At 47.8% G+C, this 16,821-nt stretch overlaps 1 long non-coding RNA gene across 1 annotated transcript in view; it reads right to left on the bottom strand.

Annotated features, from left to right (window-relative positions):
• Positions 1-2,228: 2,228 nt before the first annotated feature.
• LOC121440778 overlaps positions 2,229-16,821 on the bottom strand; it is a 41,052-nt gene continuing 26,459 nt past the window's right edge. The window contains exon 3 of the long non-coding RNA XR_005973385.1: positions 2,229-2,311. This is a non-coding gene — a long non-coding RNA (uncharacterized LOC121440778). The remainder of the gene's footprint in view (positions 2,312-16,821) is intronic.

Genomic DNA, 16,821 nt, shown 5'->3' with positions numbered 1-16,821 from the left:
TGGAACAGACCTTCAGTCAAGACAGTTCTGAGCTGTAGAATTGCCTTTTGAGTCCAAGGGCTCAATATTAAGGGACGAGAGACAGCTACATAAGTGTAAGGACCTGAATTCTTATCTTGAACATTCTTGTTCAAAAGCCCAAAGACCAGACGTAGCTATGCATACCTGGACTCTCAGTTCTGAGGAGGTGGAGTCAGGAGGATCCTTGGGTTTTGCTGGCCAGCTGGCCTAGTTGTTGAGCCCAAGGTTCAGTGAAAAACACCACCTTAAAGAATAAAAGCAACTCAGAAAGACATGTGTCACGAATCTCTAGGCTCTACGTAGATGTATGCACACATTTACCTGTACAGCTGCACACACACATGTGCGTATGCACACATGAACATTCATGCACACACATGTGTGCATATACACAGATGAACATGCACACACACACACACACACACACACACACACACTAATATCTTTTAAAAAGTCCAGTAGCAGGCATTGTGGTGACCAAGTTTCCCCTTCTGTGGCTGTCTTTGGCTTCTTAACACACTGCAGTTACAGACACAGTAAAGAAAAGGCTACTCCACGCTTTATTTTATTCCAAGTAAATGACATTGATGTATCCGTAAGCCAGTAATCCTGGAGACCAAAAGCTGCAGAAGGACACACAGACAGGAAGGAGTCCCTCCACCGGGCCCCTTCCAGCACCCAAGCTCTGGACACACAGCAGTGAAAGCCAGGCAGATACAGTTCAGCTTCGCAAAAGCCGGGCATCAGCCTACCAAAAGGCAAGAATGGCCGGCACACCAGTTTGGCAAAAAGCAGTGGTTTTCATATTCCTAAATACATTCCCCTGCCCTTTAAGGTTCCCGTCATCTGAGTTCTTCAAGGAGTTATAATCCTCTCTTTCATCCAGCATAGTCTTTGCCCCAAATTCTCTTACCGGACACAGCAAGAGACCCCTAACTTCCTGAGGTCATGCAGTAACTTTCCAAACCTAAGACAAACTAAGATGTGCCCAAGCAAGCAGATGCCAGTCGCCAGCTAGAGAAGACCTTGTACCTCCTACTTGTATGTGACCCACCAATAAACTTTAAATGTACCTTATGCTGAAAATGGGCCACAACAATTTGGTACTTACATTGGGACTGGGCAGAAAAGCTTCCTTGCTTCTGCCTGCTCAGCGATTGCTAGCAACCGATTTTCTCTGTTCCTTCACCAAATTCAAACACTATAATCAGGTCTGACTCAACACAGGAATCCCCAAAGACTTTAAAACATGCAAAATAGAAATAAATTAATTACTCCATCAGCATTTTATGGTGCATATATAATTTTTATTCAAACATTTCATCTCATAAGGCAAGTTTTCCATGCAGAGAACACTTGATTTCATCAGAAGAAATTGCTGCCTTTACATGAAAGAAAACACAATCCGGGTATCCCCAGAGTAAAATGAAGAGGAAGGAAACACTTCCAGCCAGCTGACTCTAACAATGGTCCCCACAAAAGCTCTCCATCCAAGGACAGTGTTCAAGTCCCAAAATGATTGTTGGGGTCAAGGCAAGGGCCAGCCCAAATGCATAGTCCCCACAGCGAGCCTCAAGAAAGTGTGCCAAAAGGGAGGGGGTCCCAGGAGGCCCAGAGGCCAGGCTAGCTCTGAGCAGAGCCCTCTCATCCTGTCTCACCCGACTCCTTGAGGCTCTATACTTTCTGTGTGTACATGTGCATGTGTCTATTTTATGTTCGTGTGTGTGCAGTTGCATGTGGAGGTCAAAGGTCAATCCTGTCATTCCCCAGATGCTGTCCACCTTGTTTCCTTAAAAAGTCTCTCACTGGTATGAAGCAAGCCACAAAGGCTAAGCCAGCTGGTCAGGAAGCCTCAAGCAGGCTCTTATCTCTGCCCTCCCAGTGCTGAGGTTACAGGCACATGTCACGAAGGATGACCAGGCATGTCACTGTAACTTTCCTCTTAACTTTCTATTTCACATGTGTATATAACAGACTTTGGCCATTTTCACTTCTCATGACCCTCTCTTGACCCCCCTTCTTTCTCCCATGGGAACCTCTCATCTTCCCAGGAAGCCTCTCCTCCTCTCCTGTGTTTTTGTGAGTATGTGGTCCTGTGAGTCTAATTCCTGTGCTCACAGCAGCACGGCTCGGGGGTGTTGACCCAGCTTTTCACATGACTTCTGGGGAACTGAACTGAGTTGCCTCCCAGACTGATTCTGCCATCTTCATGTGACTCTCTACTGCTTCCTTCTCGGCTGAGCCGTTCCTGGGGGAGGCAGACTGCCCATGTAGATCAGTTGTTCTGGCCCTGAGTGAAGGAAATAGGGCAATTAGCATCATGGCGGTGGGCAGAATTAATCATGTGTGCTCGTTTTTACTCATGTTTTTCCCCAGAGGCAGCACAGGAGCATTGATTAGTGCAGAGACTGTCTGCACCACAAACACTCAATTATTCCAGTGTTTACTCCTGTGAACGCAGCAGAAGAATGTGGGCATCCAACAGGCACGCTCTGCAAAGATCAGAAACAAGGTTTCTGTGGATCCATGAGTCCGTGGACCATGGTCATGACCACGTATAAATTCAGTGCACAATCTCTCTTAGGTGTTCTCTCTCGAGCGTTGTGGTCTTCTCTCCAGTTAGTCATCATGTTAGTGCTGTTGATTGAAACAAGGTCTGTAGTAGGCTGGTCTTGAACTTAGGGTCCCCTGCTTCAAACCCCTGAGAACTGGGGTTACATCTGTGTATTACATAACTTCACGTAGTCACCTTAAGTCTAGCATTGTTGTGTCTCTTCTTTGTCCCTGACTCGGACAGTCCCTCAGGTCAGAATAAAGGGAATAACTAAGCTCTGAGGTCCCAGGTCTTCAAACTCAGAGTCCTCTCTCCCGTGGCCATCCTGGAGAAGTGTACACATGACTGATTAAAAAGCTCCCTAACTCCCACCCCCATCCTCGGCTCCAACGCCTCACATCTCCTCCACTGCTTCTGGCCTCAAGCAAGGGACATGCTTCGGCCAATGGATAGACCAGAAAAGATGGCCCCTCATTTCCCTTCAGTCCTTGCATCTTTAAAGAACCTACTCAGGGAACCTGCCAGAAACAAGCATGGAGATGACTGGAGAGCAGAGACTACTCATAACAGGATGTAGGAGATAGTGATGCCTGTAGCGAGTACAGACCAGAGTACCTGCTCCTTCACAGAGTCACCCGTGTGAGAAGGCAGGGGCTCTCCTCCTAAGAGGGAAACCAGAGCAGCCCTCCCTTCTGAATCACTGAGTTTGCAGATCCCAGCACAGTAAAAGTAAATAGGATAAATCAATATTTGCTGGTGAAGAAATTAAAAAAGTCCAGCTAGGGAGTTTTCCGAGCGAGGTCGCCCTGGTGGGAACTGGTTCACTCCCATCAGTGCTGCTGGGGTTGGCGTGGGGTTGGTGGCCTCTGGGAACCACGTGGGCAGTTTTCCAGACCATCAGAAACGCTTGAGCCTCAGTCTGCAGAAATGAAAGCCGCTGTAGGTGGTCCTGGGTCCCACTTCCCCTTTACCACTCCAGGCATAGCCCACACATGATTCCAGCCAGTTCCTCTTTAATCCTCTTCGTGGGACACCATTTACCCAGGGCAGTAGGTCCTGCTCCCAGGAGATTGCCCACCACAGCCTCCTCTGAGCGGCTACTCCCATCTTCCTATCTACACCTTCAGTTGCACAGGGCCCTGTCGTCCCTGCCACCTGTCACAGACATTACTAACTGCCAGGGTAACCCATGAGCCGAGCCACCTAGGTAAAGTTTGGAGCAGGAATTTCCCAAGTCAGTCTATACTCAGCGTCTCCACAGTTCCAGCAGGCCCAAGCATAGGCAGGTTCTGGTAGCAGGCTGGCCCACCCAGACTTCCAACCTCCTTCAGAGATACAGACAGCACTTCGGGACCACTGAGCAAAAGCAATAGCAGTGTGGGGAGAGCGACTTATTGGAAGCCGAGGACAATAAGGAAGGCTATTCCCTTCAGCCTAGCTAATGAAGCATCGTACTCTTGTCTTCTTTTGCCCGACAGAAAAGCATCAGTGGTGAGTGAGCCTGAGCCCAGGATAGACTCTGGGTTGAAGCAGAGCACCATATAGACCAGGAGTGGCAACCAGTGGCTTCATCCTTTATGCACTAACACTTAAAAACCTGAGGACTCTACTCTTGACCACAGGCCAGGATCCAAGGCCATCTTAGTCATGGGAGTATCCTGAAACACTTGACCCAGGGACCAGGGACTTTAAAAACGACCCCAGACTAGACAGCTTCCCCCTTCTAGAAGGTTCAAGATTCAAGCTACGTCACCAAACGACAGAAACCCGTGAGTGGGAAACTGTCACACACCACCGATGTGTGACACCAACAAAACACAGGCAGGACTGGGTATAGGAGATCTGCCTGGGAGATGCCTCCTGCTCCGTGGGGCTTTGTGGCCACTGATAACCCATGGCTCGCACTGGCCTCAAGCTCACTGGCTTTCTGCTCCCATGACCTGGATTTCATGCCCCAAGTCTGGCGAACCCACCTGAGTCAGGGCCATTTGTCTCCACACAAAGAGACAGCAGAATCCCACTACATACATGCTCACGTGGGGCTCTGGGGTTTATTAGAAATGATTTTTCTCACATTGCACATGCTTTCTGAAGTGGGAGAGCTACCTGCTCCCATTTCACAGGCGAGAAACAGCAATCAGAGGCGGAAAATATTCCTTGAACACTGGGAATGACAACCACAGCACAGTGGCTCCCTCACAGGACGGCAATGCCCACCATTTATTTCTGTTACCTGACATGGTGAACAATGCTTATCCCCTCCAGCTTCTGCAGACATGAACCCCAGAGTCAAGACGGCTGTGATTATACATTTTAGAAATTTCTTTCTTTGCCCCATTCTGGCTCAACTACCTGTCAAAAGACATAGATAGACATCAACAAGGCCTGGGTACCAACCACATCCCTGCTAGCTGGGGAGGGCACTGGAGTCCCCTGCTCCTGACTGGCCTACAGATGCAGCGCTGGGGCTCAGTCCTGGAGGTTTGGACCAAACCCAGAGGACAGATTTCCTTGAGCCTATCCACCCAAGGAATGGCCTTCCACAGCCCACTCACCCAAAGGAAGACTTTCCACAGCCCACCCACCCAGGGGAAGACTTTCCACAGCATCTACTCAGAGAAAGACTTTATGTAGGAAACCACCCAGAGGAAGACCTTCCCCAACCCATCCATCCAGAGAAGTCAGACCTTCCTCACTCCACCCACCCAGAGGAGGGTCTTCCTCTACCCACTGGCCCCAAGGCAGGCTATGGCTAAATTGGGGTTGTACCCACAGTCACCATGAACTCAGTTGGGGCACTTTGTGACATCCTTCAGAAATTTGGTTCTTTGTTTGAGCATGCCACTCCCTGATAATGTCCCCACAGTGCTCAGAACTGAATCAAAGCCTTGGGCCTGCCTTCTAGTCCCAGAGGCATGCTGGCTCCCTAGGCTGCAGCTGGCCCTCACACGGCTACGTGACACACAACACACATGCCTCTGTGTTGCTGTCCCGGCATGCTTGGTGCTTCCTCTATCCTTAAAGTTTTTCTTGCCCCAATCCCTTGGGAAGCTTCTCCTAATAATATATCTGGGGGCCTCTGTCTCGCTGGTACCCCAGGCTAACACCCTACTGGGCCTTTCTGGGGGCATCATTGTGGTTTTATTTAATGTCAATTTCCTCAGCTTGACTCTCAAGTGAAGGTTTTTCTGTGTGTCCCGGGAGCCTAGAATTATGTCTGGGAGTTACTAGTTCTAAACACCATGGCTTTGCTGGAGTACATGGGAAGGTTCTGGTTGTAAAGGCTTTGCTGTAGTACGTGGGAAGGTTCTGGATGTAAAGGCTTTGCTGGAGTACGTGGGAAGGCTCTGGATGTAAAGGCTTTGCTGGAGTACGTGGGAAGGCTCTGGATGTAAAGGGCTGCATGTTTTCATAACATAAATTAATGCTAATTTGTGCTAAGAAAATATGTATAACCCTGAAAAGATGCGGATAAAGGCCACGTCCCCATTTGAAGGTCTGAGTGGAGAAACAACAAGCCATGATTTTATGTTTCTTTGGGGATAAAAATAATAACATTGCAGTAATTCAGCAGCCCCCGCTTGCCAGTACCTGCTAGGAAAGACGTTCCCATGGGGCCCATGGAGCTTGAGCTACCCGGGAAGTTCTTGGTGGGGTCTGTCTTGTTATAGAATGCAGTGCTTAGAGAGATACAAATGGTTGGGTATTTCTTCATCTCTCGTCTTCCAGGGTGGGCAGTGACATAAACAATACCCCTTGCCTCCCAGCTGTAACTATGGAGGGGCTTCCGGTATGCCCTAATCTGTCCAAGGCACTGGAACATTTGGACTGAAGCAATTTGATCAGCAGAAGTAAGAGTCGGGTAAACAGCTGCTGAATGCCTGCTGTCAGGCTTTCTCGGGGCAGCGGGACAGCCCTTGTTGGTACAGGTCTGCCCTGCCATTCCTTGGAAAGAAGCAAGACTAGGCCACATCCAGAAGACTGGGAAGCAAGCCCATGATACCACAGGGGCTCCAAAGATTAGGGTTTTCCATGTTTGCTAATGGCGTTCATTCTTTATTTTTGTCAGAAATGGAGAGATGACTTGGTTCCTGGAGGTGCAGACCAGGAAACTGGGGCGGGGAAGACAGAAGAATCTTAAGGCCTATCTGGGCTAAAGAGTGAATTTAGGTCCAACCTGGGCAACTTATCAAGATTCTGTCTCAAAATAAAAAAATGAGAGAGGGCCGAGACAGGCTGGAGCTGAAGCTGGGGCTCAGTGATAGAATTCGTCTCTGGCCACGTGTGTATGAGGCTCAGCGTTAATTCTAACACACACACACAAAAAAAGTGTGAACAATACCTCCACAGAATAGAGTGTATAAACGTCAATAGTGAATCACGAGAGCCTTGCTCTGCACCCCTGCACCACCCCCGATCAGACCAGACTTCCCCCACCCACCTCCAAGTGCTCCTGTTGCTGTTTTGTGGAATGAGGGAGCAAACCTGGAGCCTGATGCATGCACACTCGTGGCTGCACTGTTTTGTTCTTGGGGACCTGGCTTACCTCATTTCACAGTGCATGGCTTTTGAAAAGGTAATTGATGCTCTGTGGGTTTTTGTTTTTGACTCCGGCATGTGGAGCTGGCGAAAATAAGAAGGGCAATGAACAAGTGGCTACAGTCAGACGGAAGGACTGTTCCAGAAGAGAGAACCTGGTGACTGAGATCGAAACGCATGGCGTGTGTGATCAGGACAGGACTTCCACCTCGAAAAGTGGCAGAAATCAGTCTTTAAGCAAAAGCTTCAGGGTGCTGGACAGCATGGCAAACTCTCCTGTGACTTTATCTGGAATAATGCCACATTAGAATGAGGGGGCATGCTGATGAGAACCCCTCAACAGGCACCTTCCAGGGCCACTCATACCCCTGGGGCCACTTGGAGTCCTTACACTGGAGCTCCGGCTATGTCCAGTCCCAAGGCCACCATGTGCCCCACAGTGGGCTCTTCTAGAGGTGAAAGCCAAACTTCCCAGAGGCAGACCAGGGCCTAGAGAAGCCTGACCCCTCTGCTTAGTGGGAACTGACGCGTCTGTTTACTTATTTTAGTCTCTGGGTCTCATTGCCCCGAGCTAGCCACCAGCCAGAAGAGCTGGCAGCACCCAATGCCCACAGGCTGGCGAGGTGTGGAGTGCAGAATGAACGGGCTCCATGCTGGTCTCTCTTCAATCCCCACCACCCTAGGCCGTAGGTTGCTTGGTAACGATGTTCAGGACGGTCACGGTTGCATTAAGAAGAACATTTTGAAAAGAGAATTGCTTAAAATCTGACAGCAATTACAGGGAAAGCAGGTTTCTTTCATCTCCAAAACCAAAACACAAATGGATCTTCCCATTCAGTTAGTATTTTATTATTATTTAAATCAGCTCCCACTGTACTCGAAGCCTGGCTCTGTGTCAACACATTTAGAGGCCAGCACTGCCTTGGCCTATGAGCCTCTTCAGAGAAGGAATGGAGGGATCTAGCTGGCTTCTGACATCCTATTAGCCTCCGAGTTTGTGAGGAACAGAAAAGAGAATTCTACAATCAAAGCCCAAGCCGATTGTGTGTTGTGCCTGTTCCTTGAGCCACGGGCCTGAAACCTTTCTTTCAACTGTTGATAAACCAACCCAATAGACAGGAACCTTCTGCTTAGCTCACTCATGCGTGATGGTCTCGTACCAAAATGTGAGTCCTTTAACACTGGCAACACTATGTAAAGCATTTCTGTTTCCAGAGAGCCCGATGCAGTGCAGAGCCCACAGGGAATTCTCAAGAAATTGTTCCTTCTCTCCTGACAGCATAATCTTTAGCCACACAGTCTGATCACGAGTTGGCTGGCTTCAGCCGGTGAAATGGAACTGTGTTGATAACACAGCCAACCGTGCAGGAAGGACCTAAGAACATCCAGATTGTTCAAAAGTCTCTGTCCCATTCCCATATCCATGTATTTGTCAGTCTGTCTACAGAGATGTGAGCCAACTTTATGCTTGACACAAACGCTCGGAGCACCAAGTGCCCTGGGAGAATCACCACCACAGTTCCTCAGCCTGGACACTCCTGACCGTGTGGACCAGAGGGTGTCCTCCATAGGGCAGGATGCTCAGCAGGAGCCCTGCCTCTGACTGCCCAGATTCGATAGCAGTGACCCTAGTCATGGAGTGAAAAGCATCTCTAGACACCATTGCCTGTCCCTGTCGCAGGTGGCAGCAAGTCACATGACTGTGACCCTCAGAAGTAGCCTCCATAAAGGATGTTTAGAGAGCACCTTTCAGGGCTAATACCTCCCTGGCAGTCCACACTTTCTCCAGATCCTTCACCATGGCCTGAACCCACTCTATCTCACTTGGAAGAGTTCTTAGGTGAACAAGGACCCATCTGTCTTATCCAGGGCTCCGGGCACACAGTGGGAGTCAGACAGAGTCAAACGTGAGTGTAACTACCAGACACAAGCCAGGCCGCCATAATCTGGGCATGGTGGTGTGTGCCTTCTGTAATCTCAGGGCCAGGAAGAAAGAATCAGGCAGACCCCTGACACTCAGTGTATGCCTGCAGAGCCTGTGTGGGGAGTTCCAGGCCAACAAGAAACCCTGTCTTTAAAAACTGTCATTAATATGAAGAATAAATTCCTTTTTACTTAAGCAATTAGTAATAATAAAACCTAATTATTGAAAAAAAATTTAGATAAAAATAATAATGGGTAGTTCCTGAAGAACACCACCTGAGGTTATTTTTCAAGTTATACACATTGAGTATATGCATGCATACACATACACAAAAGAAAACTAAAAAACGACAGAAACAAAGGGTGAAACAATAACAGGTGGGAAAAGATAAAAATTGAGATCAAATATTCAGACTCAGGCATCTCTAATTCATTGGTTAATATCAATTACCAACTTGATGGAAATCACCCCAGGAAACAAGTCCCTGGGCATGCCTGGGAGGCATTGTCTAGATTAGGTCCACCTCTGCCCCTGCTAATTGGGGATAATCTTGGTTAGGTTAATTGGAGTGGGAAGACCCATCCTAAAAGTGCCTGGCTCTATCTCATTGACTGGGGTTCCAGACTGTATAAAAAGGAGAAAGCGGATTGAGTATCAGAGCTCATCTCTTTTTGATTCCTGACTGTGGATACAATGTGACCAGCTGCCTCCAGCACCTGTGACTAGGATCTCCCACCAATGGACTGTTCCCTCAAATGGTGAGACAAAATAAACCCTTTTCCCATTAGGTTGCATTTGTCAGTGGGAAAAGTAACTAAGACACCATGACATCTCCTCAGGAGGATATGGGCTTTGCCGGGCTGGGGGCAGGGAGCCTGCAGACAGCAACAAGAAGGGAAGAAACTTGGAGCCAGGTGTGTGCCTGGTGACCACTCCAAAGATTTTAGGCCCAGAGCTGTTGCTCCATTGCAGGTAACCATTCCTGGTCCAGGACACAGGAGGCTGTGAGCCAGCATGTTACCTCTTAGCAGCTTTAGCGGGGAATAATTTGCACTCATTTAAATACCGGATTCATCGGGATCAACCTACCTCTGGACCCAGCAATACCACTCTTGGGAATATACCCAAGAGATGCCCTATCATACAACAAAAGTATATGCTCAACTATGTTCATAGCAGCATTGTTTGTAATAGCCAGAACCTGGAAACAACCGAGATGCCCTTCAATGGAAGAATGGATGAAGAAAGTATGGAATATATACATATTAGAGTACTACTCAGCAGTAAAAAACAATGACTTCTTGAATTTTGCATACAAATGGACGGAAATAGAAAACACTATCCTGAGTGAGGTAAGCCAGACCCAAAAAGAGGAACATGGGATGTACTCACTCATATTTGGTTTCTAGCCATAAATAAAGGACATTGAGCCATAAATAAAGGACATTGAGATATAATTTAGAGAAGCTAAATAAGAAGGTGAACTCAAAGAAAAACATATAGGCATCCTCCTGAATATTAACCTTCATCAGGCCATGAAAGGAGACAGAGACAGAGACCCACATTGGAGCACCGGACTGAAATCTCAAGGTCCAAATCAGAAACAGAAGGAGAGAGAGCATGAGCAAGGAACTTAGGACCGCAAGGGGTGCTCCCACACACTGAGACAATGGGGATGTTCTATCGGGAACTCACCAAGGCCAGCTGGCCCGGGTCTGAAAAAGCATGGGATAAAACCGGACTTGCTGAACATAGTGGACAATGAGGACTACTGAGAACTCAAGAACAATGGCAATGGGTTTTTGATCCTACTGCACGTACTGGCTTTGTGGGAGCCTAGGCAGTTTGGATGCTCACCTTACTAGACCTGGATGGAGGTGGGTGGTCCTTGGACTTCCCACAGGGCAGGAAACCCTGATTGCTCTTTGGACTGACGAGGGAGGGGGACTTGATCGGGGAAGGGGGACGGAAATGGGAGGCGGTGGTGGGGAGGAGGCAGAAATCTTTAATAAATAAATAAATAAACAAATAACATCATTTTAAGTTACCAGAAAAAGAAACACAAGTTAAAAGCATAGTTGTAGCTCAATGGTTGAACACTTGTCTAGAATATTCACAACCATGAAAACAAACAATAAAAATGAAGAAAATAATGAAAAAAAAACAAAATAAATAAATAAATAAATACCTGATTCAGTGGTTACCTGCAGCTGTGCAACCAACACCAGAGGAACACACTCCCCAAAAGGGTCCCTCATGCTCTTCTACAGCGTTCCTTTCCCACACATTCAAGTTCTCACGACAAGAAAACTAGAATTCACAATTTCTGTTCACACATTTGAGGAAGAAGGAGTCATGCCTGTTTTTGCTCTCACTTCCAAACAGGAACCACATGTCATCTTCATGTTGGCCCTGCGTGTGTTCTGGAAGACCGCACATCAGTTTAGAATAATGCTGGACCAGCTTCTCCGTCCCTTCCCCATTCTCTCCAATATCCTTGCCATCCCAAGAGATGATTTTCTCCATGAATCTTGTGTAGTTGAAACTTTGATTACTCTCATTTGCATGAACCAGAGGACTCCAGAAAAATATTTCTTTGTATAAATACTTGTGTAAAACTTCAAAAACTTGAGTATTTTGAATGACGTTGATTGAGATTATTTTGACTGTCTACTTTGATGTTCCCCTCAGCAATGAGGCCACCATGCCAACCAAGGAGGAGTTGCTGCTGCCCTGCTCCACATCAACTCGCTAAGACGTTACATTATGAAGCTAACATCTGCCACAGCACCAGATAGCAGATAATGAGTGAGAAGAGAAATCTAAGGAGCCAGTTCATGAAAAACTTTCTAAGTCACGTAGTTCTTTAAAGTGAACTTGATCAAAGATTCCCTGAGTTTCAGAAGGATACAAAATTTACATTTGACATCAATAAGAACACTTTATGATAGAAAAGAAAATTTTCCATTCGCGGAGAACTGATTTCTGATCAGTGTTTGGATTATCAGGGTTCTCTAGAGGAACAGAATCATTAGAATGAACACATACTAGATGGGCTTACACAATTCAGGCTGGATAGCCCAGCAAGGTCCATTTGCATGCTGGAGAGAAAAGAACCGTGAGGCTGGGTGTCTCTGCAGTTCCAAATCTGCTCTCGAATGCCTGAAGGATTTCCAGGGAGCTGCTGGTCTTCACTCCACGCTGGAAGCCCAAAGAAGCTGGCTTTCAAGTTGGCAGCAGCAACAGAGTAGGCTCAACTCTCACCAGGAGGAAGTGAGGCAGATGGACAACAGCTATAGCTTTTCCCTCAATCTCTTTGTATCTGGGCCACCAGAAGGTGCTACCATGTTCACGGAGTGTCTTCCACCGTACTTAATCATTCCAAGAAATATCTTCCCAGACTAGCCTAGAAGTGTGTCCCTTATTTCATCCCAGACTCAGTCAAGTTGACGATTAAAATTAACCATGACAGTATTGATAAAATCAATCCAGAGTCATTGTTTAGCCAATGATGTCATTTCTTTCCCCTCTGGAATGATCCTGCTTGTCAAGTAAACACATGGAACAACAGACAGGAAACATGACAGAGCTTTGCTTCACACTGTCAAATCTGAATAACAGTCATTATTGTTATCCCCCTTGTAAGTATTAATGTGGAACAATGTTCTTTAATTGTTGCTTTTGGAACTTTAGAATCGACCAATTCACAATGGAAATTATTTGCCTCAGCATGCAAGCCTAGTTGGGAGTGGAAGATGTTTTTCAATGAGGTCTTAGTAATTAGGAAAATTCTGGCTCTCTATTTTACTTCTTTGTTGTGAGTAAACATTCCTTCCTGCTTCTGGTCCACTGAGCCTGGTTCCTCTGGAATTATATTCATTATCTAAAGGTGGCTGCTTCATTGGTTATAATTTTTCAGGTTCCATCAAACCACACAGCCTTCTGTCGTGGAGCCTGTCATTCCCAGTCCCCAAGCCACATTCCCAAGGTTAAAAAGGACAATCTCTGGTCCTGGGGTGTCCATCCAATGGGCTAAATGGAGAGGGTAAAAGCCATCTTCCTCATTTAATTTGTCTCCCCATCCCTCTACTCAGTGGCTGTCACTATTTCCCATTTCAGAGAATTAATTATTTGAAACTGCCAGAAACACCCTCAGCTCTCACAGCAGCTGCCTCTGCCCATCAGTGGGAAAGTGCCTGCAATCACTACACCAGGAACTACTGTGCTGAGGTCAGGGGTGGCAAACGTGGTGAAAGTCATTCTCTTTCTCGCCATTAACACGCTTTGTAGATAATTATGCAATTTTCCCAGTATCCCTGGGGATTCGCTTTCGATGTCCAATCTCAAGAGTGATCTTTGACAATAGAAAATTGTGGGTAATTTGTGTTTGTTTGGGTGCCGTTTCTATAGTAATAGGAGTAATTTTTAATAAATGGAGAAAGTTGTGCTCGGCATTTTGATCAATAAATAACATTGGTTGTTTTTTTCTTTCTTTAAAAAGTGCTCACAATAGAAATCTGCAGCAGAAACAAGTGAGCAAGAACCCACCTGGAGTTCTTTTGTGGCTGGCCTTGCAAGTGTGAAGGTATTTCCAGTCTAAGCACAGCCAACACGCAGGCCTCAAGGACCCATTTGTCTGTGTGATCCAGCTAAGGCTGTGGGGATCCCGAGCAGGAGAAGAGTGGAGATGCCAGTGTGATTTGGAGACAAACATCCACCTTTCGACCACTACCAGCTACACGGAGGACCCATGGGAACCTCACAGATCACATGGTCAGGAAGACAGAAGATGTGGAGCCTCTCACACAGCTGTTCAGCTTTCCCCCAGAGTTAGTAAGCCATGAGTATTTGGGTGTCTAAACCAGTCAGTGCCTGCAAACCTACAGTGACCTCCTTTTCCAGCTACTAAACAATAAATGGATCATTGTGCCTCTTTCCTTCACCCACTGTGATTAAGATCATGCCACACACCAGGCAGAAGCCTTAGATCAATGCAGTTTTCAATATGGCGGACTGTCCAAGAAAGAGCCCTCACGCAGCTTGTGCAAGCACCATGGAGTAGTCAGCTTTAATTTTCAACTTGACACAACCTAGAATCAACTAGAAAAAAGTCTTGGTGAGGGATCCTCTGTATTTAGTTGGCCTTTGGAAGGTTGTCTTAAGTTTGCTGATGTGGAAAGACCCAGACCTCTGAAGAAGCAGCATTCTCTAGGCAGAGGCTGCTGGACTGCATAAGAACTCAAGAGGAGGACAAGCGAATGGAAGCAAGTGAGCCTGTGTGCATTCACTCTTGGGCCATGGAAGTGACATGACTCACTGTCTGAAGTCCCTGCCTTGACTTCCATCAGCGATGGAGTCTGACCAGAGCTGTGAGATGAAATAAGCCCCTTTCTCTCTGAGTTGCTTCTTGTTGGGGCCGCAGTGTCAGAAATGAAAACAGGAAACATGGAAACTTGGAGTGGGAATGTCAACAGCCTGACCAGGGTCCAGACGGGTTCCTCTAGAAAGAGAGCCAAGGCAGGGACGCCAGCGCAAGCCTTTGCTTCGGGAGTGAGTCCCAGGGGGCTCAGCTGGATAGTGGAGAAGGGAGACTCCCAGGGAGGAAAGGCAGTCAGCAGAGAATGCGGGAAGGAGATAAGCCTCCTAAGGAAGTAAGGACCCCAATGTGCACATCAAAATTGTCTCACATGAGGTGAAGGAGCCCAGGTATTCACACACTAACTCCAGCGCCCATGTTTTCTCCTGTGTTGTGTTCATTTTATTTCTGGCCTGCAGTATTGAATAGGATGGAGGGCTGTGCAGAGAAGAATGACTGGAACAATCTGAGAAAGCACTAGACAAAGAGAAGCACATGCTTCGTAGCACAGCACAGAGGTGTTGGGGACAGTGCCTGGTGGATGGAGAGGATGGGGTGCACTGAATTTGATAGGTGCAGCGCGATTAACAAAAACCCAGAGGCAGAAACTGGGGTTCAACCTGAAGGTCAAAAAAACAAAACAACCAGTCACTGGCTCTTTCCTCTACCTCAGTCTGAAATGGTGATCCTGCCTCCAGGAATCTCAGAATGAGACTGTGTCTGAGAGCTGTCTCCTCCCATTTTCTATTCCTCTCTAGGGCTGGGATTAAAGGCATGCACCACTATGACTGGTTTCTATGGTAAACTAATGTGGCTACTGGGATTAAAAGTGTGTGTCACCACTGCCTGGTCTGTAAGGCTGACCAGTGGGCTCTTTTACTCTCTGATCTTCAGGCAGGCTTTATTTATTAAAATGCAAATGAAATATCACTATAGATAGGCCCAGACTAAAAACAAAGTGTGGTTTCTGAGACTTAGAAAGTTTAATCTCTGGAACAAAGGTAGAGAAGGGCCACTGGGTTCTGGAAGGAAAACAAAACAACAGGGCTTCTAGAAACAGCAAGGGTGCCAGCGAGGAGTCGTCCCAAAGAATGTCAGGCTATGTCACTGGTTTGGAGAGATGCCTCTGTGAGCAGTGTGAAGGGAGTGGACCACAGGAAAAGGCCAGGAAGATGCTTCAGAAGCTTACAAGAAGCGATGGGTATGTGTCCTCCAAGCAGGGCAGCTATCTGGAGAAAGGAGGTTGCTTAGGAGGGGGAATTCCAGGTGTTATGGAAGTGTTCCCTCTGCACAGGGTCTGGAATTTCAAATACTGGAAGTCCAGCACTCTTGAGGGAGATGAAGGCAGAGCCAGTCAGTCTGATCACCAGTTTGGCTATGAGGCCAGGAACCTGTGGAAGAGTCAGATGTGTCTGCCTTCTGCCTGGAACCCTTTATAAAAGAGGCTCCATGACAACACTGAAATTCCTTACTCTAGCTGTATCTCCGGCAGCATTCTCAGCCTCAAGGCCATGCCGCTCCTCTACCTTCCTGGCACACCAGGCTATCAGGGGAGCTGCTGGCATGGACCCTCCAGATGCCCTCTGCCTCCATGGCACTGACTTTGGCCTAGAATGACAGCTGGCATAGGATGTGGCTCACCGCTCTGTCCTGGAAGCATGATGCATGCTTCTGCATTTTTCTGTGGATATTCAAACCACCCAACTAACCAAACACCCTTTGGATGTTTCTGAGAAGTAACCCCAAGTGCCCCCCCAGAAACAGTTGCATCAGGAATCAGAATTTGGTTCATGGATTTCACAAAATGGTCTCCTGTCGGGTGAGTAGGAAGCTAAGGTCCCCTCTCCCCAACCAATGCAGTTAAGATGTTACGGCATGATCCTCCTTTTCTATCGGGTGAAACAAAAAGAGCAAGAAGTCTGTGTGTAGTAGCCTGTGTGTTACAACCTGTGTGTGACAGCCTGTGTGTGAGGGCCTGTGTGTGAGGGCCTGTGTGTGACATTCTGTGTGTGATGGCCTGTGAGTGAGGGCCTGTGAGTGACGGCCTGTGTGTGAGGGCCTGCGTGTGACGGCCTGTGTGTGACGGCCTGTGTGTGAGGGCCTGCGTGTGAGGGCCTGTGTGTGAGGGCCTGTGAGTGACGGCCTGTGAGTGAGGGCCTGTGTGTGAGGGCCTGCGTGTGAGGGCCTGTGTGTGAGGGCCTGTGTGTGAGGGCCTGTGTGTGAGGGCCTGTGAGTGACGGCCTGTGAGTGAGGGCCTGTGTGTGAGGGCCTGTGTGTGAGGGCCTGCGTGTGACGGCCTGTGTGTGAGGGCCTGTGTGTGAGGGCCTGTGTGTGAGGGCCTGTGAGTGACGGCCTGTGAGTGAGGGCCTGTGTGTGAGGGCCTGTGTGTGAGGGCCTGCGTGTGATGGCCTGCGTGTGAGGGCCTGT

The sequence above is a fragment of the Microtus oregoni genome, unplaced genomic scaffold (assembly GCF_018167655.1).
Source record: "Microtus oregoni isolate MIOR12 unplaced genomic scaffold, Mior012 000071F_ref0000514, whole genome shotgun sequence".
NCBI lineage: Eukaryota > Metazoa > Chordata > Mammalia > Rodentia > Cricetidae > Microtus > Microtus oregoni.
Note: the sequence above shows the minus strand (reverse complement) of the source record. Positions and strands in the feature narration are given on the sequence as shown.